Below are 27710 nucleotides of genomic sequence, written 5' to 3'. Positions count from 1 at the left end.
TTCATGGATAATAAAGAACATTCCCTCTGAGTGGGGAAAAACGCTAAGGAGCCAGAGGTTATGGGAGGATCATTCAGTGATGTTATAAAATCCTGGCAGTACCAAAGTGATACTAAGTAATACATGTTCCCTTCTTAATAATTGTAGAAAGGCTACACACCAGAGCTTTATTCATACAGTTCACTTCATCTTCATTTAAACTGAACAGATTTTCTTCCCTGCTTTTCCTCCAATTTTGGTGTCAAGTAAATAATTAAATTTTTCTTTGGCTATGTCATACAAAGTTCACAGAAGATCTAAATACAGTAGCCAAGATGAAGGGATAATGTTTTGTCAGCAGTTTCCCTCTTTTAACTGACAATCGTGAGATAAAAAGGAAAGGTTATTACACTTGGACAACCTTAATTCTTCAGGGAAAGATGCACAGGTTAATAACAGCAGCCAGCCACCTGCTGCTCCCTAGGTCTGCATGCAGATGGAGCAGCCTTGCAATTGTGCCAGCTCAGAGGCAGAAGATATTCCTTCTAGGGCTGTGAAAAAAACCCTGCCAGGACATAATCCCTTCTCACCAGCAGTATGGCCTCAAGAAGCAGCGGGACTCTGGGTGCCGTTGCTGTTAACCCCTGGTGTCACTTCACTAGTGTGGCTGCATCCAGGTTGTAATCTCACATTTGGAAAGACAGAGTAAGTCAGATTTTCTTTTTAATGCCATGAGTTTAAACATAAATTAACAGATTAAAGGTTCTTATTACATGCTTAAGTTTAGCAAGTAAGTGTCCACACGGCTGAGTGCATAGCGCATACCATGACAGCTGGGAATGGAATGTTATAGGAGACACATGTACCTGTTTACCTACAATTTTGTGGGTCATTACAAGGAAAGGAGGTGGCAGGCTGGAAGCCCAAACATGAGGTACAGGCACAGATCTTGACCAAGGTCCAGGAATCGACAAGTTAATACTGTGGAAAGACATGGACATATTGGAGACAGTCCAACGAAGGGCCATGAAGATGGTTGAGGGATTAGAGCATCTCTCCTATGAGGAAAGGCTGAGAGAGCTGGGATTGTTTAGCCTAGAGAAGAGAAAGCTCAGGGGGGATCTTATCAATGTATATAAATAGCTTAAGGGATGGTGCAAACAGGACTGAGCCAGGCTCTTTCCAGTGGTGCCCAGTGACAGGACAAGAGGTAACGGGCACAAATGGAAACACAGTCCGAACATCAGGAAACACTTTTTTACTGTGAGGGTGACCGAGTACTGGCACAGATTGCCCAGGGTGGTCGTGGAGTCTCCATTCTTGGAAATATTCAAAAGCCATCTGGACATTGTCCCGGGCAACTGGTTCTAGGTGGCTCTGCTTGAGCAGGGGGGTTGGACCAGATGACCTCCAGAGGTCCCTTCCAACCTCAACCATTCTATGATTCTGAGAGTAATATATCAAATTGTTAAGCAAGCTTTAAGTTTATATTCATTAGGAATTCAGTTCTCACAAACTGAATCTTACACCCTGGATGCCAGATTCAGAAATTGCTTATCCAATGAGGCATTGCAAGTTTACCCGTACAACCTCCCAGAGCTTTTTGATATCAACATTTCCACCCTGAGTACATACAGCAAACAGATCATACACACTCTGTAGGCTATAAGTAGAAAAAGGTTTAGTTGTGGTTTTCCTGAAAGCTCTCAGCTGGAGTCAGTATGTATTTCTAAGAACATAAGAGCTATGGGTGGGTCACAGCCTTGCTCTATTTCCCCTTTCCATAGATTTCCCATAGACATACTGGAAACATTTTTTCACCAGGTTTATACATACTGTGAACTCTGCCAGTGCATCAGCTGAAATGACTGGTGCAGTGTGGGAAAGTAGAGCTAAGTCTATCCCTTTGCTTATGGAGCTGCCACAACAGCTGTTTTTTTCACCAGCAACAACACTGTTGAGGATTGTAAGGTAGTAAGAAGAAATTTTCTGTTTTCTTACACTTTTGCATCAGTATGTATTACCCGGTGTACTGTACCATTCAAAGGCAAAGAAACTCAGGAATGTCAAACTTCTGTGGACAGCTCAAAGGAAAGAGGAGAATTTAAATTATTCTCATCCTTTAAGGTTTTTTACTAGCTAACATCAAATAAAGATTACCATAACAAGATAATAATAAGAACCTGTGATACTTAAATTTGTGTTTTCCTGAGGTTTGCTCTAACCCTTACAGGTGTTTCGTAAAGAGGATTTGGAACGTGCTACTGTATTCTCATTTGCTGTTTGAAACAAAAAGGCATAAGCGAACCTCCCTTTTTGAAGTATGGATGCCAACATGAAATATCACATTGCAACAGATTAAAAACCAATTGCTGCATACAACACCAAACAAACAGATTTATCTTTGAATATTGGGTCAGAAATTGTGAGCCTAGCCACTTACAGAATAGCAAGCACAGGGTTCTGGGAGTAACAGAGGCTAGTGAAAGAGTTGCAACTAAGTGCTTCCCTAAACCCATGACAAAGCACTGGAACAGCATCTTCCTGTAGATTTGGGTAAGAACTAAATAAAATCTCTCCATTTTGTGCTGTTGCTCTGCTATAAAGTGTTGATGATTACCACTGTCTCCTGTAGACCAGAGCGATATGAACTTCATCTGAGATTCTGAGCTAGTTTTCTAAGTCAATATTATCATTGAATGGGACCCATTGATCAACCAAGTGAAGCAGTAAAAAAATGGATTCCAGCTTGAGGAAAAATTCACTTGGGAAGCTGCAAGCCTGGCTTGACCTGGCTTGGCAAAGCTGAATTCTTTGCGCTTTGACTGGGTTATAACTGCAGCCTGCACAGCCAAATAAACTCCAGCCTAGATTTAGCAGCGTGCTGCAGTTAAAATAGCTTCCAAACCAAGATTTCACTTAGTGAGGTCAGTAGATGAAGCTTGACCTGGCTTGAGTAGACTGAGTCAATGACATGGTTTGATATAGTTATGTGGTCAAACAAAACCCTACTTAATTACAGCCTTGCCGGGAGCTTGACTTTCTAATGAGAGGTTGGTTGTAGCATTACTGTTTCCCTAACCTCTCTTGCCTTTTGGTTTATCACACTTTAATGGAGAAGAATAATAGATGAGAAGGAAGGAGGGGAAAGGGTGTGAAGCAAAGGATGGGACTACATCCCAGCTGGTCTAGCAGAGCTTGCAGTGGTAGAAGTACCTTCTAAAACAAGAGCTGCTCTTTGTAATAACTGTCTAGATCTGCCTCGCAGACAACACTGTAAAGCTTTTTATCATACCTTTATGGTACACAGATGGTTTGTTCCTTCAAGCACCAGGGAAAAAGGTCTATAATAAATCATCACACAGGGCTCCTTTAAGGTGAGTATGTGACAAGTATGGTGAACTAAGGCTGAATTCTGGATAATGGTAGCAAGCCAGGAAACAGAAATAATAGTTACATAGCTCAAATTATTGCATCCCTTTCTGTAACTGAAAGTGCACTATAATAATTCATTAGGAACATGGATATTTCTTTTTATTGTTTTCCTGCTGCAACTAACTTTGAAGATGACTACTAATGACCAAGAGCTGTTCTCAGGTGAAGCTATTTAGTCATATCCCACTGAAAAGCATTGTAGGCCATTTATTATCAGTTAATCAAATGAGCTTTTCTAAACCTCCTGTAATTTTATCCGTAACTACAAAAAACCCCAAGTGTTCTATTTTCAGCTTTCATTTGACTTCGCTATACAGCAGAGGGAGATTTCAAGCATTATCAGTACTGTAGGTCCCTAGCTGTAACAAATAACTACCATCAAAAAACCTATTTTTATACAACAGACACTGGACTAGAGATGTTTTTTCCATTTTGTATAGTTCACTATATTGTTTTCATTACCATAGCATCTAGGCAGTTTTCATTAATATGTTAAGTGGCACTACTAACTTGCCACATGCAGTTGGCTCCTCTGACCATCTCCCAGAAGAAAACTGTATATTCAACATGTGTATGCAACACTATTTTTTCTTTGTTCATTATTGTCTCTCTTTTCCAAGAGGGTAAAAATTTTCTATTAGCCTGCAGTCTAAAATATTCATAATAAAGTGTTTTATCAAAATTACATCACATTAAAATCTTAGCTTTAGAAATACACAGAACATTCAACCCCATTTTCCAGTCATGCCCACTGTTTTAAAGAAATTCCCCAAAAATTTAACCGGCTCCTCAGAGCCAGCTGAGGTGTCCTAGATTCATCTTTAGATGTTTCTTGTACTGCAATAATTGCAGTAACAGTCTCTACAGAGAGGAGAGTCCGTTATTCACATCTACAGGCTATTTAAACATTGCCAACATTAGATAAATGACAGTGTGTGCTCGCTGCTGTACAAGAGCCCCAACCCTACATAATGGGCCCAAGTCCCACTGTCTCATTCAGCTTCAAGTCAAAGCACTGCTGCACTGACTTCATCCAGAAAAATATTTAAAACACACATTTCAATTTTGGGCACTTTATTCAAATCTGAAGGCAACTAGTGACAGAAACACCCTAGAAGATTGATATGGTTTGAAGCATGTTATGTATGGCTTTGCTGTTCAACTTGCAAGTAATTTGTAAAGCGGGTCTGTCCTGACTATGAAACATTGTATCAGTGTGATTGGAATCAATAGTTCCTGCACTGTCATTTGTCACATATTTACAAGCCTGAAAAATAGTTCATTTTGTCCTGATCCTATAACTCAAAAGATTGAATCAGAACCCTGGAGGGATCTTCGAGTGCGACACATTCATTACTGGTCAGTAGTCTTCAGTGACGCTACGATCACTGCCACACCAAGAAGAGAACGCGACTTCAAATTAAAATAGGGGTGCTCCTGTATGTGTTTTCTGCTCAAATACATTTAAAACCTGTTGGTAAGTTGTATCTGTACTGATTTATTGTAGTTAATGTAAAAGAAGAAACTTATATTGTAATTTGCTTTTCAGTTTTAATTGTCCTTTTTAGAGGAGCTTTCAGAATTTTTGCCCCACCTTTTTAACACATTCCAAATACCATAACAGCTTTAAGGAACAAACCTGAGCCATGGAATATTCAAACCCATTTACATTTTCTCTTTAAACTTCCCTTCCTCCCTTCAAATCAACTTTTGTGGAAAAAAATTTTAGTTTAAAATCTTCTTTCTTGAAAGATTTTTACTGCAAACTGTACGTATCCTCCTAATGCTGTACTCTGAAAGCACGGCCCAGCAGCTGAACTTCCCATTACGTCTCCAAGACCGAAAATCATTTATAGCCTTAAAGCAGACTGTAGTCCAAGTTAGCAGTTCATTGCCATGAGGTAACACTCACTTTCCCATAGTAACAACCTTAGATTCACTTTCACAGACCATCTCCATGCTCTATGAACTGCCAGGATCTCTACACCTTAACTCTGAACAGCAGGCAGAGAAAAGTGAAGCCCAGTACCCTCTGGGATGTCTTGTCCTCCTCCTGCTGTTCAGCCTGGAAGCCACCCTCTGCCCTCCTCTAGCCCCCAGAACAGGAGAGATCAGTAAGTGGTGCCCCTTACAGATGGGGACACAGCTTCCGACAAGCTCCCCCATTTATCCAGCTAAACCAGCATCCAGCACAGAGGAAGCAGGACTCCATTTCCCCCAGTCTTCTCTCACACTGCATATTTGGCAAAATATTGCCTAGTGGCAAAAAAGCTCTTAGCATGGTCAATAACGTGAATACCAAGTTTATGAAAGTATGAAAGGTAATACTGAGAGCCTGTGCTCAATCACTGGATACACATATGGTCTGCATATGCACATATGGCCTAGGGTGAAAACCCTTCACTATTATGTAGTTTTCTAGTAAACCACATTTTCTGATAAAATGGTAATTACTTTTAAAACATTCAATGAGATTTACTAACTTAAGTATAATGCAGCAAGCCAAAAAGTGTCACCTGTACCTAGGCCAAACGCAGAGTACTGGCTCTCAGATCAGATTTAAAATAAGAGTCCAACTCTTTGCATCAACAAAAAATTCAGTCACAATTTCAGCAAAAATTCCCTTGAAACTATTATCTCTGCAAATTAACAAAAGCATCAGAGTCACTTTGCAGGGTATGTAGCTTAAGATTGTACAAGAACCTCAGTTACACTAATTCTCTCTCTCAGCTAATGTGTCACACAAGCATGAAAAGAGGTAATACCTGAAGAAGCTGGATTAACAGAACCAAAAATACAGTTTCAGGAAAAAAAGGAAAGATTGACCAAAAATACAGTTTCAGGAGAAAAAAAGGAAAGTGTTACTTCACTTCTGATTCATGACTGACAGTCTACAAAAATGAAGCAACATTTCCAATGGTGTCTCAGGAGAAAAAACCCTCTGATCAGCGCTGTGAGCCAGGACTCCCTGACGGTCACTGCTGGGGCCCTGCTCAAGTTAGGTTACACCAGGGGAGAAACCAGCCCTTTATTTTTCAGGCTAGAACTGTTAGAATACATTGACAACTGCAGTACTTTTTAAACATTGCCTTAAAAAGGTTTGTGCATTCAGTTGTAACAATCACCCTGGTTTTCAATTTTTATTTGTTGTAATCAAGGGTACATAAGGCTGTATAACTTTTTTTACAGTATACTATATCCCTGTAGTAGTATTTTGAGTGCAAAAAGGAAAAAACAAGCAGAAGTCTCCACCTGAAAGCTAGACAAACAAGAGGACAACACCCCTGACTGCTCACACAAATTTCATTCACTTTGCATTTTCACAGACACAAAAGGACTCTTCAGGGATAGTGGGGGGGCTGGGAGGGGGGGCAGGGCACAGAGCAAAAGTAAAGGAGTCAGAAGAAACAAGCCGTTGACTAGAGAAAGGGTGGAAAGAAGCCAGTGCAACCGTTGGGCCCTTATCAAGTAGGGCAGACTATCCAGCCTTGGAAAGGAGGAGAGGAAAAGAAAGCATCAGGAAAACCGGGTTTGCCATTTTACTCCCCTTTCCCTCCCATGAGGATAGGGGAGGGTGCGCCCCATCATTTCCTCCTACCTCAGCATTTCACGCTGCCTTGGCATTGTTTATTCTCTCACCAAAATATCCCTCTCCTTCAGATCTCAATATTTTTCATACAATAGCCCAGAATTTACTGCATCCCCAGCCCTGCCACAGGGCTTCCCCCCTTCCCTTTTCTCAGCAATATTGCCAGACCAATGCCAGCACTACACTGGGATCAACTCCTTCCCACTTGCCTCACAATAGTTACCAGCTTACTACTTGCAGCTGCCTTTTTCTCTTACCTTTACAGTCTTCGTCTCCAGGCTTGGTGGGTAGTAGATGAAATTCCTCTTACCACATACCTTATATCTCTCCCCTTTATTTCAGGCTTTTTATCTCCAAGCACACGTGCTTGCCCATCTCCCTCCCCTAAAACTTCAGAAACTCTTTTTTCTTACAGCCCCTTCTATTTTTTGTCAAATTTTAAACAAGCTCCTTTTAGCATCCCTGCCCCCCCCCGCCCCCGGCCATCTGTATGGTTGAGCCTTCTCCTTTTGCTTTCTCCAGAAATGATAGAGCAGGTCCCAGAAAAAAGGTGGGATGAGTGTTACCAAATATTAGTTGTAAGAGTTCTCAGATGCTAAGATGCCTCTAGCTCAATAGGTAAAAGTGCTATTTTTCAAACACAGAAATCCTTACATTTCTGTTAGTTCTGTAAAACTTCTGCCATACTTTTATATTTTACACTGACAACACCGATTTCTTCAAAAACACATTATGTCCACATTATAAGTCCTTTTTATTACAGCTGAAGTAAGAATGGAGTGCCAGGACAGGCTTTATTTGTTATTTAGAAACCAGATGACCCAGGTTTCCCTTTCAAGTCTGACTTTATGCAGTCTTATGCAAACAGGTAATACCCTGCAGGCCACAGAGTGCTTCTCAATACTGTACAACCAGCAGTAGACATATATTGAACAAATTCAGAGCTAATAGGTCACAGGAAGAGACGAGGATAGATGAAGGGCATCTACAGAGCTGGGGTTTGTTAATTTTATCCTTGCAGTGGTGTTCAAGGCCCAAAATCAAACCAAAGAGTCTTTGCTCTGCCTGTTTCCATGCTCCTTCAAACCACATTTGTGCATAACCTTCTTGTATCACTTGTCATTTGTCAGAAACATTAACAGGGTTTAGAGCCTGTAAGCTTTTCTTAATCACTCATGTTAATCTGCACACTTCCTAATTCTTCATCTGTTATCCTTAAACATCTGATGCTGTTTAAGTAAATCTCCACCATCTTCATTTGTAAAACCAGATGCAAAACAGTTAATATCTCTGCTATTTAATATCTTAACCCTTAATCTGTACTATAGCATCAAACCCTAAGAAGATCAGGTTTTTTTAATACTTGTCCCCTGACTTCACAGCAAACAAGAACTCTAGCAACAGGTGAAATGCCTTACTTTAATTATAGCCCATTGCTTCTGAATTTCCTAGTCTTTGCTTTTCATAAACAAACATCCGAGAAAGCAAAATGAAGAAACCAAAGCATGACAACAGTACTGGAGCTAGAGGTGTGGTAACAAAGTCCTGCTCCCTGTATTTCCACTACAGTCCCTGTATTCTTAAATATTTTCTGTCATTGGTTGCCTCATTGCTTATAGCTTTTCATCATCGAGTTGCACACTCCTTCAGTCCAGGGGGATTCAATTATATGAACCAAAGCAGAGGCGAGCACACACAGCACCCAACAGGTCTCTTACCTGTGTCTCAACCGCTCTCTTCAGACAGCCCAGCAGGTACCGCACACCACTCCGGCTTTCGAGTGTCCTTACGCAGTCTGCCATGGAAAGGCATAAGATGCCTTTTATCTGTCCTCCTTTGTCCATGTGGCTCCTTGAAGTATTTCTTTTTCTGTCCCAGAGTCATTATGGCCACTATTGCAAGCTCATAAGTTACACGGAGAGAGCTCTGTCTGCAGGACAGAGGAGACAAGAGGCTGCTGCTCACTTCAGTCAGATGGTCTCACAGGGAGATGAATAGCCGGGGCCATCATGGGGCCCCATGGCCTGGCAGGAGTAAGCAGGAAAAGCTAGGTTTGCACAGCCCTCCAGAGCAAGCCCTTTAGCTTATTCACATAAGGGCACAATAGCCACCCCTCGCTCTGGGAAACCACTGAGGCAGAATCCACACAGAATCCACAAGGCTGCTGCATGCTGCGCACGTCATTTTTCCATGGCACAAACCAGCTCCCCGAGGCCACTGTCAGCCACCCTCTGGCAGCACAGCACAGCACCACCTCCACCCTCACAGGTTTGGCAACCTCACGAGCACACAGCTCTCTTCACACCTCTACCTCAGCCCCCAGACAAGGCTCCTCCTTGTAGCCTCCCCAGGTGCTGGGGGGGAGGCCTGACGAGGCCCATTGGCTCGTTTGCACTTCCTAACAACTTTTGCAGAAGCAGGGTATTTCCCTAGTGCCACCTGAGGGAAAGAAGAGGTTCCTGTCACTGAGAATGTTTGGGGTTTTCTGTCACAGCTCAGACAGGATTTGATGCTGTGCTTACGTAATCTTTCTTAAAATCAGCGGCTGGAGCAAGCCCACCTGGCCCTGGCGTTTGGATTTTGAGTACCTTTTCTCTCCCCTCCACATCTGAGGTGATTTGAGGCCTGCGCAACACACGCCAGGCGGGCACCAGATCTACACGCTTTCCTGCAGCACGTTGAAAATTTTGTCCCCTCAGGCAAGGCTGTGGCTACAAGGTGGCCTGAGGCTGAGGGGGAGAGGCAGGCCCGGGCTTGGCGGGCTGGGGCTGGGCAGGAGTCCCACACGGCTGAGGCAGGGCCAGGCTAATGTGGAGCCGCAGGGGCCCCCCCGGGTCAGGGTGTGGGGAGGCCCTGGCTGGGGCTGGTTGGTGCCACCGAGGCCTGATAGTGCCCTGACACTGCTGTGCCCAAACCCCAGTCCCTAGGCGTCCTGCAGGGCCTCATGGCGTGTTCTGGGGTGGACATGGGCCTCAGGGTGAGCATGGGTCTTGGTTGCGTCCCCCTGGTAAACTGTTGTAGCAGCATGTTTGTACTATGTACCGATATAACACATAAGCTCTGTCTTAGATGAAGCGGAGATTTCATCAAATTGACATAGTTCATTCACCAGGGAAACGTTTTGTAATATTTGTAATAGTGACAACATATTTAGCTAACTTTAATAATTACTTTTTTTTTTTAATTTTGCTTTTAAGAAATGAGTCTTTGCAAAATATTTAAAATGTAGAAGTGTGTTAATGGGGGGGCTCCAGCTGCACCTACAGGTGAGACTGAACAGCACTTAGCAAGCGCTGGCTGTCTCAGCAAGGCATACTTTATCCTGTACATAGCTTTCACAATATAAAATTTTCTCTTCCACCTTCCTTGAGAGTGTAAATTTTTTTAAGGCACCATTTTTCATCATTACAGGACAGTATGAGCAACTGTTGCAAAACCATTATAAAAATTGCTGAAGATGGCTGCTAATATTCCCTTTGCACATTCAGAAATAATTTCCTTTTCCATAGACTCTTGTGTCTTATTTGGGATCACTCAATAGTAAACTAAGCAAGTAGAAAAGAACATTAGATTTGTCTGAAATTGCCAAGAAACGTGGAGGTTCTTGACATGAGAAGTAGTCTGATAGAGATGCACACACACACACACTCCCCCATAGAAAAATGTCATCAATTCTTGACACAGGAAAGGAAATATTAATACTGTTGATTACAAATAGCTTCTCAGACTTATTACAGACATAGAAATCACCTACTACATTTTTTTTCCAACTGAAATGTGTTTTCACTAATGTCTGATCTGGTGTTTTGGACAGGAGATGCTTGCACCAGAGGAACAGCCTAGCAATGATCTCCCATGGCACTGATGTATCTGCATAAAACTTCATTTTAAGGACAAGTAGAGCACTCACATAATTCATCAAATCACAAATAGTTGACCGGTCTTAACAATGGCAATCATACAGCCAGACAGCCAGAAAGTCGACACCCCAAAGCAAGCTAACACCAACCTGTAAGTAAGATGTATTGCTTACATCAGTGCTTTCTCTCAGTGTGAATCATCTTCTTTTACTAGCTCTAACCATGATTTCCTGTTCTTCATATCTGTGGAAGATTTTACAGAATATTAAATGATATCAGAAGCAGTGGCATTGCTGTCTCCTCCCCACGCTCAGTCTGGGAGGAGAGGGAGGTTTTGACGAGGCTGGGAGGAGGTTGTGACCACTCCTTCGTCAGTCCACTGCAGTCCCTCCTGACTTTACATTCTGGTCACAAGCAGCCCCTCAAGGGTGCCAGCAAGGGGTATTTTGTTTGCACTTACTGAACCTCCATTATTTTCTTGTGACCACAGTGATAAAGCCATGATCACTGTCATCATGGTGTAATTACAAATGGCATGATACATGCTATGGGATGTCTAGTATTTGCAGAGGTAAAGAAAAGGTTTTCTTGAGATGACCAGATAGGCTAAAACCAGTCAAGTATTTTTTCTTTCTTTGCAACATCAATAAAAACAGAGCCAATGGGACTCAAAAGCTAAATTTTTTAATGTGTCCCAATTGAATGACATGTTTTAATGAGTAAAGGTCATTTTCAGGAACAAAGGCCAATGTGATTGAGTGGCCTATGGCCACCTGGGTAGATAAGGAGCTGTGGTCAAGGGCCATTGCCACAGTGCTAAATGTTAAGGTAAACCTTGAGGTTTGGGAAAAGGGATGGGCAGCTTCAAAGCTGTGTCCAGCTAAGGTCAGAATATGCTATAAAGCTCTCAGTTCAGCCAGCCTACAGAGGAGTGGTACCTGCTGAACTATAAGGAGCATTTTCTACATTTATCTACCTTCCAGACAAGGCCAAGCATCATGGCAAAGCCTCACACTATATATTGCATTAGCACGTAACAAATTCCCAGTCACTGCTTCCAAACTGTGGATTTACTTAGAGAATGCAAGAAGTCCAATGGAGGGGGCATTCTCTCTTGGGTTTTGGTAGCAGGAGAGGAGGTGACTGGGTGCATGAATGTCAGGACTCAGAAAGCAATTTTTATTCATATGTAGTAAACTAGAGGAAAAAAAAAAAAAGCAGAGAACAAAGCAAGCAGCAGTGTCCTCCACAGCAAGAACACATTTTATGAGGAGGAGCCCATAACACCTCGGAAAGCAAAACAGGTATGCCACCTCCTGATCATCACTCAGTCACACAAATACAATGTGTAAGACAGGTGATAGACTTGCTGATCAACAGGACGCTGATCACTGATAGAGAAAGGGAAAGATGAGCGTACCACAGAGAGGGCACAGCAAAGAATTTCACAGGCTGTTTTTGAGACTGGCATATATGTAATCCCATTCAGCTTCCATTTACCTATTAGTAAAACAGATGTTTCCAGAGCTTAAACAGCTAGTTCTCAGAAAGGTTTTTGATATGAAAAACTCTCCAAAGGAAGTAAGCAGAAAAGAGAAGAAGATATGAAGAAAAAGGGGGTTATGCCAAGAGCTCCATTACAGGAGCTGAATGAAAGCTGGACAAAGCTTTGTCAACTGTAAGAATTATTCCTACTCTTGTGGCCGTCATTCTTGTATTATCTAAGCATTGCTACATTGCAACTTGAAGCAGGAAAAAGTAAGTCCCTATACTAGGTAGGTTTATTAACTCCTCAGGAGTAAGTTGTGACAGAACCAGCATTCGCATCAAGGCTCGCTTAGCTCCCAGGCAATGGCTTTTTCTCCAGATTATGTTTCTAATGCCAGTGAAGGAAGCAAACCTGATACTTATCTTCCTGTTTCCCTCTGCTTTGCAGCCTTCTTTGGGAATTTGCATTTCCCTTGCATATCACTTGCACAGTAGCTTGCATTTTGTACAGCAGGGAGAGATTCAAACTCTTTTTACAGTGCTGGCAGTCTGTTAGTCAAACTGCCTCTTTGAGTCAGAACTTTGGAAATGGTATGTCTGTTGCTGATGAGACACTCTTCTCCTCACGACTAGGTCAATGATGAAGGTGAAAGAGATCCTTGGATTGTAAAGTTAGTAACGTGAAAGAAGCCTTAGATGCAGGAGATGATGGATTAATTTTCGTGTAGAGCTCATCCGTCTGCAATACTGGGGTGTTCATGAATAACAAACATTATTAGGTTTCTCCTGAGTAAATAACATAGGGGAGAGGTGAGGTATATCTTCCCCTCCGTGAGGTGTATGTTCCCCTCCACGAGGTATATCTTCCCCCTACACTCCATTTAACATTCTCCAAACACATTCAAAGGGGCCTAGCACTCCTGTTTATACACAGTTCCCCACTTTAATATTTGTCACTTGACTATTCACAGTGGGGATTTTGATACAAATAGCAATGCTAAACAACACACGTGTTTTAAATAGAGACATGTGCTCCCAACAGAGTTGCAACTAGGAAACTGCAGAGAGCACATTAACTGAATTTTTATAAGCACGTATCTCAGCTGAACAAAAAATACAAGGTCAGTTATCTACTGTTTCTGAATGTCCTCAGTCTTCAAGTTAACCACTTACTGTTCAGATCACAAATGCAGTTTCAGCATCTGTATGCACCATAGCTAGCTATCTCCTCATGTGTATCAGTCTTCAGCACACTGATACTCAGCCAACTATATCTTTCCACATGAGAGTGGACTAAACATTCTAATAAAAACATTCTTTCCCCCCAAAAAGTGTGAAGCATTTAATGAGTTTATAACAATTTTAGCAAATTAATTGGATAGAAAAAAATAGGTTTTGTAAAAATGAAAATGTTAAAAAACCTGAAAGCCAAATACTTCAGTTTAGATTAAAAAAGAAATCTTCAACATGCAGAAAAGTGGCAAAAACCTGCAAATCTCCTGAATAAAATAACGCTTCCACATTTTCACTGAAAAAAAAGTCTGAACCAGTATATCTTTTTCATCCCAATTCTTGTTTTGTTGTCTCCAATCTGCAATGATGTAATGCTTCAGTGTACTAGCTCAGTCCTGGGCCTCTCCTAATAGGAACTGCCAAATATGCCAGATAGTGGCAATTACATGATGGCTTTGTGATGTGGACCATTGCCCATTAGGGACTCATCTTTGACAACCAAACTGATTTAACTTAGACCTGAGGATGGATTATACAGAGCTTCCAAATACAAAGGCTTCTGCTGTTAACACCGTTTAATTGCTACTATAAACATAAATACAGGCTTAAAATTGGTTATATCTTCTTAGGGTTGATATACAGGATGCAAAATATCTTGAATATCATGACTACTGGCTTAAACTTGCAAAAAACCCCAACTGACTTCTAATGTTAAAATTTTTGTTATATTTAGTATCCAATGGAAAATTAATAAAAAATTATTAAATGGGCAAGATATTTACTACTTGCCCTCTTTATTCAACCTGTTATTAAAACTATAGACTTATATTTTATTCTCACTTGCAAAACCCCTGAACATCCCAGAACTCAGCCATGGACTGCTAGAACAATGTTCCTCACAGAATGCACCCTGGGTTTTCTAGTTGTCGCATATGTTTAATTTAATTACAATTAATGAGTTACAACTTACCCTAAGGGAAAACTAGGTTTTGTTGACAAAGAGGTGTTTAGTGAATGGCATTCAAATTCATGACCTAGACCTCAAATTAACAGGCTGTCCATTAAGAATGCATGAGCAGCTTTAAAGACTGCATTTATCTGTCATGGTCCTTTAAGTCCTCTGTGATGTCTTAAAAAAGACAATCAAAACTCTGCAATACTATAAAAAAAGGTTCAAACATTACTTTTGAAGGTATTTTTTTCACTGCAAAATATTACTGAGTTCTACTGGATTATAGTCCATAAAGAGACCACAATGAATTAAGCTCTTACTTTTAAACCCTGTTCTGCTTCTAATGCAGCACACCTAAATACTGATGCCACTTTCCTTCATGCAAGAAATAAAATACCAGGACTCCAACGAAGTAAACTATCAGATACACTCTTCCCTGTTACCTAAGCAGTAGGGAACTGCACTGATGTATTCGGAAGAGGAAGTGTGGGCTCAAGTGTGATAAAAAGGCGAGTCAAATTTTACAGCTAAGTTAAGCAAACAATTAAAATAACATGTCCTTGGAGACTTTAATTCTAACTACTGTACCACAAAACTGTTTTCAGATCTATTTTTTTAGATGTTAACAGGGTATAAGTGTTAAGAATACCAATTCCAAATAAAATGGGAAAATGTTTTTTACGGCATTTCAGAAATCTATATGATCAAATAACAATGTCCAAGAGTCTTTATATGATGCAGTAAAAGATACAGTCTGGTTTTGAGAGTTCAGCTTACATTTAGCTAACCAATGCCTGTATCATTCACGTATTATTTTCTTATTTCAGGACTGGGTGAAACAACCTGTAGGATCACATTCAGCCTACGGAAAGCAAGCACAGCTGGAGGTACCCTAAGATTGTGCAGATAACTTTGCAAAATATTTTGGATTGAACCGTTATAAACACTAGATTAAGGTTATTAAAATGTAGATTTATACAGTTTAACAGTAACCGCAAAATCAGTGCAAAATGGCCAGCTGTGTGCCATTGGTGTTTTTATCCCTCTAACCTATATCTAGGGCTGGCATATACCGTCAAGTTTCTCACAAACACTTATGTGTTTCCAATTTTTTTTTTTAATGTTAATTTATTAGCTTGTGCTATTCAGTGATTTCTCAGAGCCACAACTTCTGACAGATTTCTGCTTCATTCTGCATCTTATTTCTCCGTCAAATACAGTAGTAATATATGAAAATAAAAATCATCATTAACACAACACAAACACCTACACAGATTCAAGCTGCTCATGTACTATGGAAAATTAATATTTTAAAGGGCTGCTGAATTTGTCCAAATTTGCCTGAATTTCCCCGAGAGAATATTGCAGACCCTGCTGGTGGGGTTCTCTATTAGTTGATTGTTAGAAAACTAGAAAGTTAAATACTGTCATGAGTAAAGCCTTGCAGGGAACAGCCATGGGGCACTATTACCACAAGTGGGAAGCACTCCTTTCCTACAGCATGCTACAAAACCGCCACAAGAACAGATCCTACCTGTTTGAACTGAGAATGGCTTTGTTTTTCGTTTCTACTTTTTCAAAGGATTCAAGTTGATCTGATGCCGGGTACTTGTGTGTGCATGCTGGCTAGGACAGGTGTGAGCAGAGGTGAGGGCAGTAGACATCGCAAGGAGATGCCGTGCTGACATCTCTTCTCTCGGAGCGGTGTTCTGGATGGGCACTGCCCTTGCTACAGCTTACCATCTGGACAGAGATTGTCACAGAGTCTTGACATGCAAGTTATTTATTCAGTCTGGATCAGGGGTATTTCTGGAATCCTGTGATAGTAGATGTACATGTGACACAACATACTCGATTATGCCAGGTATAAAGTTGATCCTATGTTTTCAGAAAATTAAAAAACACTTTGGGAAGCAGATGGCTCTTTTCACTAGTATTGAAGTTCCTTTCAACTTGACTGCTTTCAAAGGGTTTTACAATTTAAATAGTTAATCGTGAAACTCAGATATATTCAAGTCAAACCTTCCAAATAAGGAAATCTGAGATGCTTCTGTATCAAGTGCTCAACATAAGGTACTTTTGCCCTGATATTTATCCATAAGTATCCATAATTTTCCTTTACTTTGAAATTACTGTAAGTTAACAGTATTACAGTATTTTGGTGGTAAAAATCAGGCTAATGATGGATGAAAGTAAGAATCCAAAAACTGGGACACTTTTGAAAAATGTGGCAAAGGATAAACCCTTAACAGTAGAATACAGATCTTCTATCAATATGTAGACCAACAAGTACTTTGTTAAGCCTGTGTGAATGGCAAATAATAATAATGCAGGAAAATGGAATTATAATCACCCTAGACTAACTGGAAAGAGCCAGGCAAGAAAACAGAGCAAATTGTGATGCACAGCATCCAGGAATTTATGTTCAGCAAACTCTTATACCTAAGATATGTCAAATCTTTCCCTCTTTTGTTAACTGGAAATTACCTCAGCTTTTATTGGCTTGTTAAAATACATTCTCTGATTTGGATATTACAGAGTATTTGGTAAAAGAGGTCTAGGGAACAAAATTCCATCAGTTCACTCATATTTCCTACGTAGTCTTGCTTAGAGTACTACAAATTAAAAAGGCAGTTCAGAAATTGTTCAGTGTGAATTTATCAATTTGTAAGAGTGCATTTTGTTTTAAGCTCTCACACGTACAAAGCTGCTGTCTATACTGGGGAACCATTCCAAGAAAGCTCAGGTTAACTGTTCTCTCAAGGTATCCACTAAGAATCTGTAAGTGTCTGAATGGGAGCCCTTTGCTATTTAGATAGTGAGAGATAAGATTTCTTCTTTAAATATTAGCTGTCAAACTGTGTTATGTCTTATTATGTTTCATCAGATTGGCATTCAGCATGATGAGGTTTAACAGCACATGCTGATAACGCACAAATAGTGTAACATAACTTAGGAATAAAATTAAAGGGCAGTAGACTATTTTCAGCTCAGATACCCGTTTATCAATGTTCTGAGAGAGAACACAATTCAACCACAACAGGAAATGTAATTCATGTTCACAAAACTGGCAAGTTCTTCTTTTCACCAGCTGGCTAAATTAGAACAGCAGCTGTGTGGACTGCAGTGGGGTTTGTGACTATTTTCAATCACCATAATATTTGCACAGTACTTTCAAGGTATGTATGTTTTGTAGTTCCCAGAACAAAAACCTGCCATTTGAGAAGTATTCTTTAGGTTACACCTTTTGAATGAGTATATAAGGGACAGGTGTTCTGTGTCCAATACAAATAACATGAGCTTGAGAAGCAGCAAAGGGCAGTTTCTAAACAGTTCAACCAGCCTACGGAATATCTCTCTCATTAAACATGCTGAGTTCATTCTGTGCATCACAGATTATATACCTTTAAACCCCTTTCATCAGGAAGAACGGTTAGCACTCCACTGAGATAACTTTTGAAAGTGAAAAAGAGACTGACTGCTTATTTTAATAGGTTACTGAAGTCTGTAGTCAAATTCTCTCACCTAAACTTGGGTTCCAGAGTTGTAAGAACTCAGTTAGACTCAACTTTTAGTACACTTCTTCCATGCAAAGTTTTATTTTCTCCTAATTTTGACTGCTAATGTATTAATGTCAGATAATTTTTTATCTCACTCCCTTTCTCCCCTAAACCTCAATTACAGGTTGCATTCCAAAAGATGAATATTTGTGTGTGGTTGGGAATTAAAAGGCTGACCTTCGGTAGACTGTTTTTTTCCTCAGTGTTTTTCCAACTATCTGCTCTGTACCTGACAAATGAGGCAGTGAGGTCCCTCCATATTCTGTTTGGGGTCTATTGGCTGAGGAACTCTTGGTCATCCTACCTGCCTGACGTCTAGGATCATGATGAATTGTCTCCAACTCTAGCCTCAGATTGTTTTTTAACATTTAATTTAGTTTCTTCCTGTGCTTGGATGAACATGGCCATGTTATGGATTTCTGCTCTAATGTACACCAGCAGGTTGGAAGAACAAGCCTCAGCAAGCTGTGGAAATAAGAGAGGCTGGATCAATAGTCAAGGTCACGACCCTGGCTCTGATTTTGTACACTGTCCTGAGATTTTCTCCCCTTAAAAGCCTCCGACTGCTTCTAATGTGGATCCAAGTGCATATTGAGAGAGAAATTCTTAACAATCAACCCCCCAAAAGGGTAGGTGTAGCTGGATCCTCTTACTTTTTGCATCTTGCATACAGAGCTGACAAGCAATGTGTCTCTGCATTTGGTCTAAAAAATTAACTTATTTTAAACGTTGTCCCAGGCAACCTTTTTGATAAAGAGATATGACACAGTAAATTTTGTCATCTGGTGCTGTAAAAACATTCATTCATTCATTCAGAGAGTAATTCAGACACTACTAGAAACAATTTCAGATAGATATTAACTGCAATATCCCATTTTAATGAAGATGTGTAATTGGTATATAAGCTAAAGAGCAAAAAATGTTCATTTCACAAGTATGCCTTGATTATAACAAGTAGAAAATGCTGCCATAAAGTGTTGTAATAAAGGGACAAAGATGCTAAGTCATTTGTTGAGCCTGCCTTTGTGCTGCAGATAGAGCTTTGAGTCTTCAAAAATACGACCGTAATGCAACAAGGCACATTTCTGAATGGATAGTAATTTTCCACTGCAGGATACAGTCACGCTCAGATTTAGTACTTAAAAAAAGAAAGAAAAAAAATTATTGCAAAGGTATTTAATGTATCAAAACAGCCCCCCCAATCCTTGATACAGATAAATTGTCATATCTGTTAAAACCCAACCCACAATGATGTGCAGTCAATACAATAAAAAATTCAGTCTCCAGTAGAGATGAGCAAAAGTATTTCTCACATAAAGAAGCAACCTTTTTGTTGTTTCTGCAAAAGAGTGAAAAAAATCACTTTTCACTTGGCCCCGTTTCTGACTTTCATTTAGCAGAACAGACAGCTGTATATCGCAACAGAAGGAGAGAGCTGAAGGTCAGTCAAGAAATCCAGCTTGTTGCATCACACTGTCTTGATCTGAATCTGATCCGCATGCTCAGCAGTGGGATGGCTGCAGAGAACTGCAACGAATATTAAAAGAAAAAGAACGCATTGCTTACAAATGTTTCCCATAATAGCTGAAAATCGTTTACATGTAAAATTTGCCTCCTAATCAAGGGAACAGGAATTTGTAGTGTTTCGCATGGTAAAAATCAGGAGTTTGCACAATGTGAGAAAGAGGAAGATAAGTGAGCTTTATGAATTGACACAGTAAGGTTGTCCAGAGGTATTTAGGTGTCTCATGGGATCTTCAGTCAATGTAAATTAGATGCGTAGTGGTTTTGAAAAATCTCACTCTATGCCTATTGCATGTTGAGGTGCCAAATCACTTCTAATAATAGTCACTGAGCCCTGTTACCCATTAAAAAGGAAAGGCAGAGGACTTTGCTTTAGCTTTGGAATTGTCCTTTTGGTTCCAATGTCCAGCTTTGAATTTAGGTATTTCTCTTCTGTATGGTGAGGACTAAGAAATTAGACTCCTCTCTTGTATAAAAATTTGTACCTACATACCTGATGGCAGGATCACCACTCTAAGCTCCTTAAGCAATAATTTGACATTTTACTTGCCCCAAATACACCATCTCTATCTGCAATCTGTAGGAAAAATATGCAATAATGTTTCACCAAATCTGATGCTACAGAATTATGAGATATGGCTGGATGAGATTACTGAGGAGAAACAGAGAGGAATCAGTTAAAAATCATGAACGAAATAAAGCCTTGTTCTAATAGAAGGTACCAAATTCTGCACTGTTTAAAACAGATAAACAAGAAACAGTATACAGTCTGTAGTACTATAGCAGGATACAGAGACATAGCTATAACATTATTACTGCTATGGGGTTAAATTTTCTCTTCCATTATGTCCCATTTACACTGCTCCATCAGCAGAAAGGGCTTAGTAACCTAATAGCTATGATTAGCTGAGATACAAAGGAAATAATTTACATGGATGTGCAATGCAGTCTACTGCATTGGTCCACACTTACTACATAGCCCCATGATATTCTACAACTTCCAACAGAAGGATGAGAGGGAGGGGACCTGTGTCACAGATGGAGTACTCTACTGCAGTCAAGTACACCCCCAGAAGAGATCTGGAAAAAGCTTTGGTTTTGAATATTGTCTTTCGAATAGTTTCTGATGTTTTTTCTTCTTTCTTACCTTGGCTGTGCCAACCACTTCCCCACCGTTCTTCAGGGTAGCTGTTGTGTTGCCTGATGGTTTGTTTCTCATTTGCCAATGTATTTTGTTTCAGTGATTCACTTGGCTACTAAGAGAAATAATATTTTTGGTAACATTATCCCATGCTGGCAAACTGCCCACCAAGAAATACATCTGGAAGAACTGAGCATAAAACAGGGAACCAGGAAATTCTGTTCCTTGATTCTGGCTTGGATGATCTATGTTCTAGTCAGACCCAAACTTTCAGAAGCAACCCTCTTGGGTGGGGCTTATTTTTGCATATGCTATGTTTGATTTTTAGGACTTAATTTCCAAAAGGAGAAAGTGCCTTGGCAACAGCCACAGTTACATATCTGGAAATTATATACTGCTCTCTTTTTCTAAATGTATTATTTCTCATTATATAAGTTTCATTTAGGGAAGTAAGTCTTGCAAATAAAAAGACTTTGCAAAAAAAATTCTATCATACCAGCTGAAATTGTTACTATAAGTATGTCCCTGAAAATCTATGCTATTTGCAAAACAATGATCTAATACACAGAACTTTCATGTTATCAAATTTATATGATAAAAGGGTGTTTTTTACTAAACTCTTTGTTTATGATTAACCCTCACTTATCACAACTTTCTGGGTAAAATCCACCTTTGTATGGAGAACTGCAAGGGCCCAAGAATTGCTTGTATCCCAAATAGAATTGTTTCTATTTGGGGTGCTGTCTAGCTAGGTTTTTAGTGAAAAGCAGTTAAGATCTGCCATTTTCTGGCGTTCTTGAAAACTTTAAAATCTCTGCAGATGTTAGTAAGGCAGTATCAGCTGTGTCTGCTCATGGGATTCTCAAACTATCACCATATAGGTGTGGATTTGATCCTTAATAAATAGCATTTGTTATTTTGATGATGGAAAAATGTCTGAGAGAGAAAGTGGGAAAATTCTAAATCTGTAGAGATCCAGGGAAATATACAGGAAAGGAAAATAAAGGAAGAACAAATAACCTTAGTCTAGTAGAAACGATCCAGGATTTAAGAATGCAAATTCTCTGAGGAGTGTAACAGGCAAATGTTAAGGATGACAATGGCAAGTATTTTTACTTTCCTTTATGGAGATAGCATAGGATGTGAACCGAAGCATTGGAAAGCAGCACTTTCAGAAATATTGTTTGCATGAGTATGTAGCAAAATGGTTTTTTACTTTTCCAGAACATCAGTTTCTTACCCTTTCAATTCAGATTTTTTTCAATGCATTTGCCCTATTTTGACTATGAATACCAGCTATTTATATCACAGTTATATTCAAAGAAACTATACCTTTTGTAAAACATTTGGTAGTTGAAATTTTGCTCCTGTAAGGGCTGTTGGAATTTGGCCAGACAAATCTGGGATCTAGGTGACTTAAGGTGGTAAATTTGAGCTGAATTAGAAATAACCAATAACCTTATTATTATTTAATAAGGTACATATTCATCAGCTTTTTTTTTTTTTTTTTTAAGTCTGCCTGCTGGGTGAAACTGGGTAGTCTCCAGTGCTCCAAGGAACCCTGAAGAGTTGCACTTTGACAACTACCTTCCCTGTCTTTTGGAAAAATCCCTAGGAAATTTTTTCATGTAGAAATGATCTGTTAAAAGAGCCAGAGTCCAAATGGATCACAAACATGTTTATCAATTTCCATACACGAGGTGGTCCAGATTCCATTCTCAGTTACATGTGTGTGAGCTCGCTGAAGTGAATAGAATTGCTCAGATGCAACTGATGGTAGAACCTGGCCTACTCAGTACTGAAAACCATGTCACAATGCTATACGCTGTCCCAAAGTGGTTTTGCATTTACACAACAAGAAAAGATGCTGCAGGAGTCTCCCTTAAAAAGTTTGGGGAATAGGAGGATAGGGAGTATGGTCTATGCATAACCATGTAACCCTAAGATTTCCAAGCATCCCTGGCTTCTGTGTGCTCTTTTTCTGGCTGATTTTGGCATCCCAGCAGACACTGTCTGCTCCCTTTTGCCATCTCATTTCCCATCATCCACTCTCAGCTGTAATGGGTGATTGCTCCCAGTGTACCATAAACTCCAATTCACATTTTCCAACAGTTAACAGAGTGGCAAAACACAGTCCACGTAAAACACATTTGTCAGTCTCCAAGATCAAATTAGGCTGCTATTCGCTATCCAGGAACATTTCAGCGCGTTTGAGTCCTTCCTTTCTCTGAGGGAGTACGGCAAAAGTCACCAATCTTGTCACTGATGGTGTCAATGTCACCTCAGAGCCAAAGTTTTTCTTTCTTGTACTGTTTTCTGAAGTAATAGTTAAGAGGAGAGCTCAAGAGTGTGTCTATTCTAGGAGGAAGAGGAAAAGCCTCATTCTAGCATCTGTTTCTGCCTCTCAAGTGCCTTCTTTTTATGCTACAGAGCTTGCTTTATCTGATGAGACATAATGTCATATTAAACCCGTCTACCTCTCTTTTGCTCGCTCCACCAGAAAGTGGTTCTTGCTTTTGACTGCACATGCTCTTTCCATTTTTATTGGTGACTCTTTCCCAACACTTCTGAACACAGTGCAGAATTCCTTTTGTCCTTAAGATGTACTTCCCTCGACTCCATATATTCTCCACTAGTTCAGCATGTGAAAATCATGCACAGGGGAACCTGTGTGCTGTACCTCAATAAAAAAGCAAAAATCAGCAGCAACTCAGACAACTGGTCCCATCTATTCTCTCATATACCACGCAGAGAACACAAAATGCAAAAGTCCTCTTATAACTAAGCCCTCCCAACACTAGCTATGTAAAAGATCTGGCCTTTCTTCTTTTTCAGTGCTTGCTGCAATCTAATCCACTGATGTTAAAGAAAATTATGAGAACTATGATTTTATTAATATGATATTAATCAAAAAGTACTTTCCAAGTCAAAAAGAAAGAAGAATTACTTTTCTTGGCTCTGTGAAAATTACTGTCTCAAAAAAAGCTTGTGAATTTTTTTTCAACATTACCCTTGTTTCATGACTTACTGCCTCCTGTTTATGTCCGTGGTGAAATGGTCACAACCTACCTGTCTGAACTGACCTCCATCTCTCTTCCCTCTGAGTACAGATGAAATAAGCAGAGAGATGACAAGATTAACTCTTCTGTCAAATACACATCTTCTGGATGTTGCAAACAATACCTACATAACATGCAAGGATGGGCCAGACTTTCAAACCACTATTCTCTTTAGATGTTAGCAGCACCTCAGCATCTTAATTAACCTTTGCACTCCTGTGTTCCTTATATGCAAGATTCTTGCATATATTGTCCCTATCTATAAGCAGAGCAAAGTCTGAAAAAAATCTGATTTAAAGGATATCAACCACTTCAGTTTCCACCAGCTTTTGAAAACGTGGCATGTCATAAATGTATGAAGAAATGCAGCCAAGTAAAAACCATCAAGCCATCAAACTGAGTAAACTCTGTCTCACTTATATGACAGCAAGAGAAAACTTCATATTTACCTGATACTGCGTTTCAGTCAAAATAGCGGCTATTCTTTACGTCTGGCTCTAAGTACTAGACTTAGATCAGACTCACAGGAAAAGGATTGTTCACGCTTTGTCTCTTGTTCAAACACTCCTTCACTGTAAATTCTGGAAACACAACTTTGATTTGGCACAATTCCCTTGCCACTCCACAAACCAAACTGAGATGAGGCCAATTATAGGAATCTTTTATGTTGTAGAAGTGAGGTATCAAAGAGCGTAGTTTTAGAGGCAAAAACTTCTAGTGAAACATTAGCACATGCGTTACACTCACACACGGGACTATGGACATAAGAGATCAATGTAGAAGAGTACCAAAAGGTCAGTTTTCAGGATTTCCTGAATATTCAAGGATCTAGCATATCTTTTGTTCAGACTGTTGAACAAATCCAATGTAAATGAAAAAAACGCTGCTTGCAGACTGCCTGGTCAACTTCCCAGACCTTCTCTACTTGCCAATGTAGAGACTCAAAGAAGAAACAAACATTTAAAAAAAAGTCTATTATATATTTAAAGAATTTTTAAACAGAAGAATCAGCCTTAAGTAGCTTTTAGTCTCATCAGCCAATAGCTCCTGTATTTTCCCAGAAATGGTAATTTAATAAATATAGCTACAGAATTGTTTAAGGATAGAAGAGATCCTCCTTCAGGAAAAAAAAAAAAAAAAGTTCATTTAATTTTCTTTTTTATTGGTGTACTGTGATTACAATCTCTTAAGAAATGTATTTTTTTACAATTTTATTTATATAAATAATTTCCAAAACTATTGTTTAAAATCATACCAGAAAGTTAGGCAATCATATCTAAAAACAGGTGATTGAGAAGTATGGCTTTAACTAGAGTAATTTTTGAAAAGGAGAAGCTTGACTGAAAGCTACCAATAGAGTCCTAAATTTTCCCTGAGAAAACAAATGTTTGTGTCCAGGAAGAATTTGTAGATTTGCAGAACTTCTTAAAGCAACCTCAGTCTTTCCAAAAGCTGGGTTTTGCCTCCTTTCTCTCCTTTTCTCACCCCCACGTACTCCAGAAAATACATACTCCCCAGAAATACACATACGCACAGAACAGACAGGAGAGATGTTTGTGAAAACTGCAGTTTCCGCAATCAAAAGTACAACATTTACTACGGCTTTTATCAAAGATTTCAATTCCCTCATCTTAAGGAAAATGACCCTTTTATTTTGTTGTGGACATAAAATTATGGCCCAGGGAAAATTGGAAGCATTTCTGTTGAGGGAAATCAATTTTCTCACTGCCATATATGATCAACATGTCACAGCCATCACCTAGATAATAATAGTAAAGTACAAGTAAAATGGCTGGTAATACTGGCTTCAGGAAAAAAAAAAAAAAAAGAGCAAGATAACACCTTTTTTTTCCCCAACACGTTTGCAATGAAAAAAGAAGAAAGAATGCAAAGGTTTCTCCTGTGATCATAGCCTTTCAGAACAAGAGTGGGTTTTTTTGTATATTGATAGTCTGAAGTGTTGATGAAGCTGATGAGAAATTTGGTCTTCCTGGAAAATAGTCAGTGCTTTGTGTAAGCTGTGCTGGGTCCTTTTCAATCAGCTTGTTAATGGGTGGCTAATAGTAAGGAGATGTGACCAGCCTGAGATTACCCAGGAGTATGTTTATGTAGAGGCAACACTCAGAGCACAGAAGCATCTTCTTAATTTGGATACTACAAACAAAGGAAACATCAAATCTGACCTTGCTGGGGAAACGTTAATGGCTTCTACTCATCCTCTTTCTGCCACTTAGCATCTCCTGTGCCCTACCTTGGGAAGCTTCCCGGCAGAAGTGTGCATTAGCAGAACTCTACCCTTACAAAACTCTGGCCCAGACAAGGAGAAAACATTACAAGTGATTAAATGGTCTTTTGATGTTCACTTCAACAGATGTAGTACGTCACTACAGTTAAGCACATCTCCAGTGATGCCATAGTAGTATATACAAGGTAAATCAGAACTCTGTTAAACAAAAGGATATAATCTAGTTTTTCAGGTTAAAATTTAAATGGTGCCAAGTGAAAAGAAACTACAGCTGAAAAGGCTAAGGACTGCAACACTGGAAATGAGAACAGATACCAACGCTAATTTTAATTCATTAAAGAAATCTAAATGGGATAGAATCCTTCAAGCCCTGGTGGTAACTGATAGTAAATAGTTTCTAGGATATGAAACTATCATCTTCTCCAGCTCTTCTATCTCTGTTGTACTTTGAACTTTACAAAAATTTAAAGAGGAGATGGTGTCATTCATATCATGATGCAAGAATGGCAGTGGATTTACAGAACAAGCTGAGAAATTAGTATCATAAGGTTCGTCTTAAGACAGAGAGGGGGCAAAAAAGAAAATTAGGGCTGCTTAATTTCCCATAGCTTTTGCTGATGCTTTTGGACTTTGCTACTGTTCCTAACTACTAAATCCTGAAAGATCATTCTTATTAATCTGTTGCCATAACATCCACACCTAGAAACAGCTGTTTTTACCTTTGCAAATCTAGTAGGTTGTGCATTCCTATGAGGTTATGTGGGGTCCAAGAGCAAAATCAGTGGTATCAGATCATCAAATGAGTTAGACTCTTTGAAGGAAGATGTCATCAAACTGGCCCCAGATTTTCAGGGCTAGGTTTTTAGAACCAGTTAAGCACTGTTTGGTATAGTACATGGATGAATAATAAGGAGAGGAGATTTTCCTTGGTTGTGCTTGACCCGTACCCTCAAACTACCCCCTCCAAATATGTCCCAAGTGGCATGATTATGTAAGGTGATGTAAACTGGCATGATTGTATAACAGGATATGAAAAAGAAATGACAGCACTGGATTGTGGTCACTTAAAAGTATAGCTTTTCCTGGCATGTCTGTGTCTATAATTTCTTTTGGAGAAGCCTCCATTTGTTCTGCAAATGGAATACTACTGTCCAAAAATAAAGTGATCTGCAGGCCTGGGGAATAATGCCATCAGTGTAACTCCAAGTACTACATTAACAAACAGCCATTCTTTTATATGCCTTATAATTAAAAAACCCAACCAACAAACCAAAAAACTTCCATAAAACTAACTCTATGAGATGACAGGCATTTTATATCGTTGAGCCTCTGTAATACAAGAGTATACTGGAGGTTCCCTGAGAATCTATAATACAATCACCATAAATACAATTCAAACAGACATGGTGATTCTTGGCAAGTAAATTATAAATTCTACATTATGTTGTTAAAGGAAACAAGCTTTTCCAAAAGTAAGGTTTCTGAATCAGCACATTTTTGGGACCAGAGCCCTGGTATTATTGGATTGACATGCATTATAATAAATCATATTAAATATATCTCGGTCAAATCTAAAGGTAAGAACATTTGTTTGAATATTAGTAGTTTAGATAAACTTAGGAGCTGAGCTCAGCCACCAATTATA

The 27710-nt window shown here is 39.5% G+C and overlaps 1 long non-coding RNA gene across 1 annotated transcript in view; it reads right to left on the bottom strand.

Moving 5' to 3' along the window:
- The window catches only part of LOC127020766 (uncharacterized), a 178187-nt gene extending 168940 nt beyond the window's left edge, over window positions 1–9247 (bottom strand). The window contains exon 1 of the long non-coding RNA XR_007767105.1: window positions 8722–9247. This is a non-coding gene — a long non-coding RNA (uncharacterized LOC127020766). The remainder of the gene's footprint in view (window positions 1–8721) is intronic.
- Window positions 9248–27710: the final 18463 nt, after the last annotated feature.

The sequence above is a fragment of the Gymnogyps californianus genome, chromosome 11, assembly GCF_018139145.2.
Source record: "Gymnogyps californianus isolate 813 chromosome 11, ASM1813914v2, whole genome shotgun sequence".
NCBI classification, from domain to species: Eukaryota; Metazoa; Chordata; class Aves; order Accipitriformes; family Cathartidae; genus Gymnogyps; species Gymnogyps californianus.
Note: the sequence above shows the minus strand (reverse complement) of the source record. Positions and strands in the feature narration are given on the sequence as shown.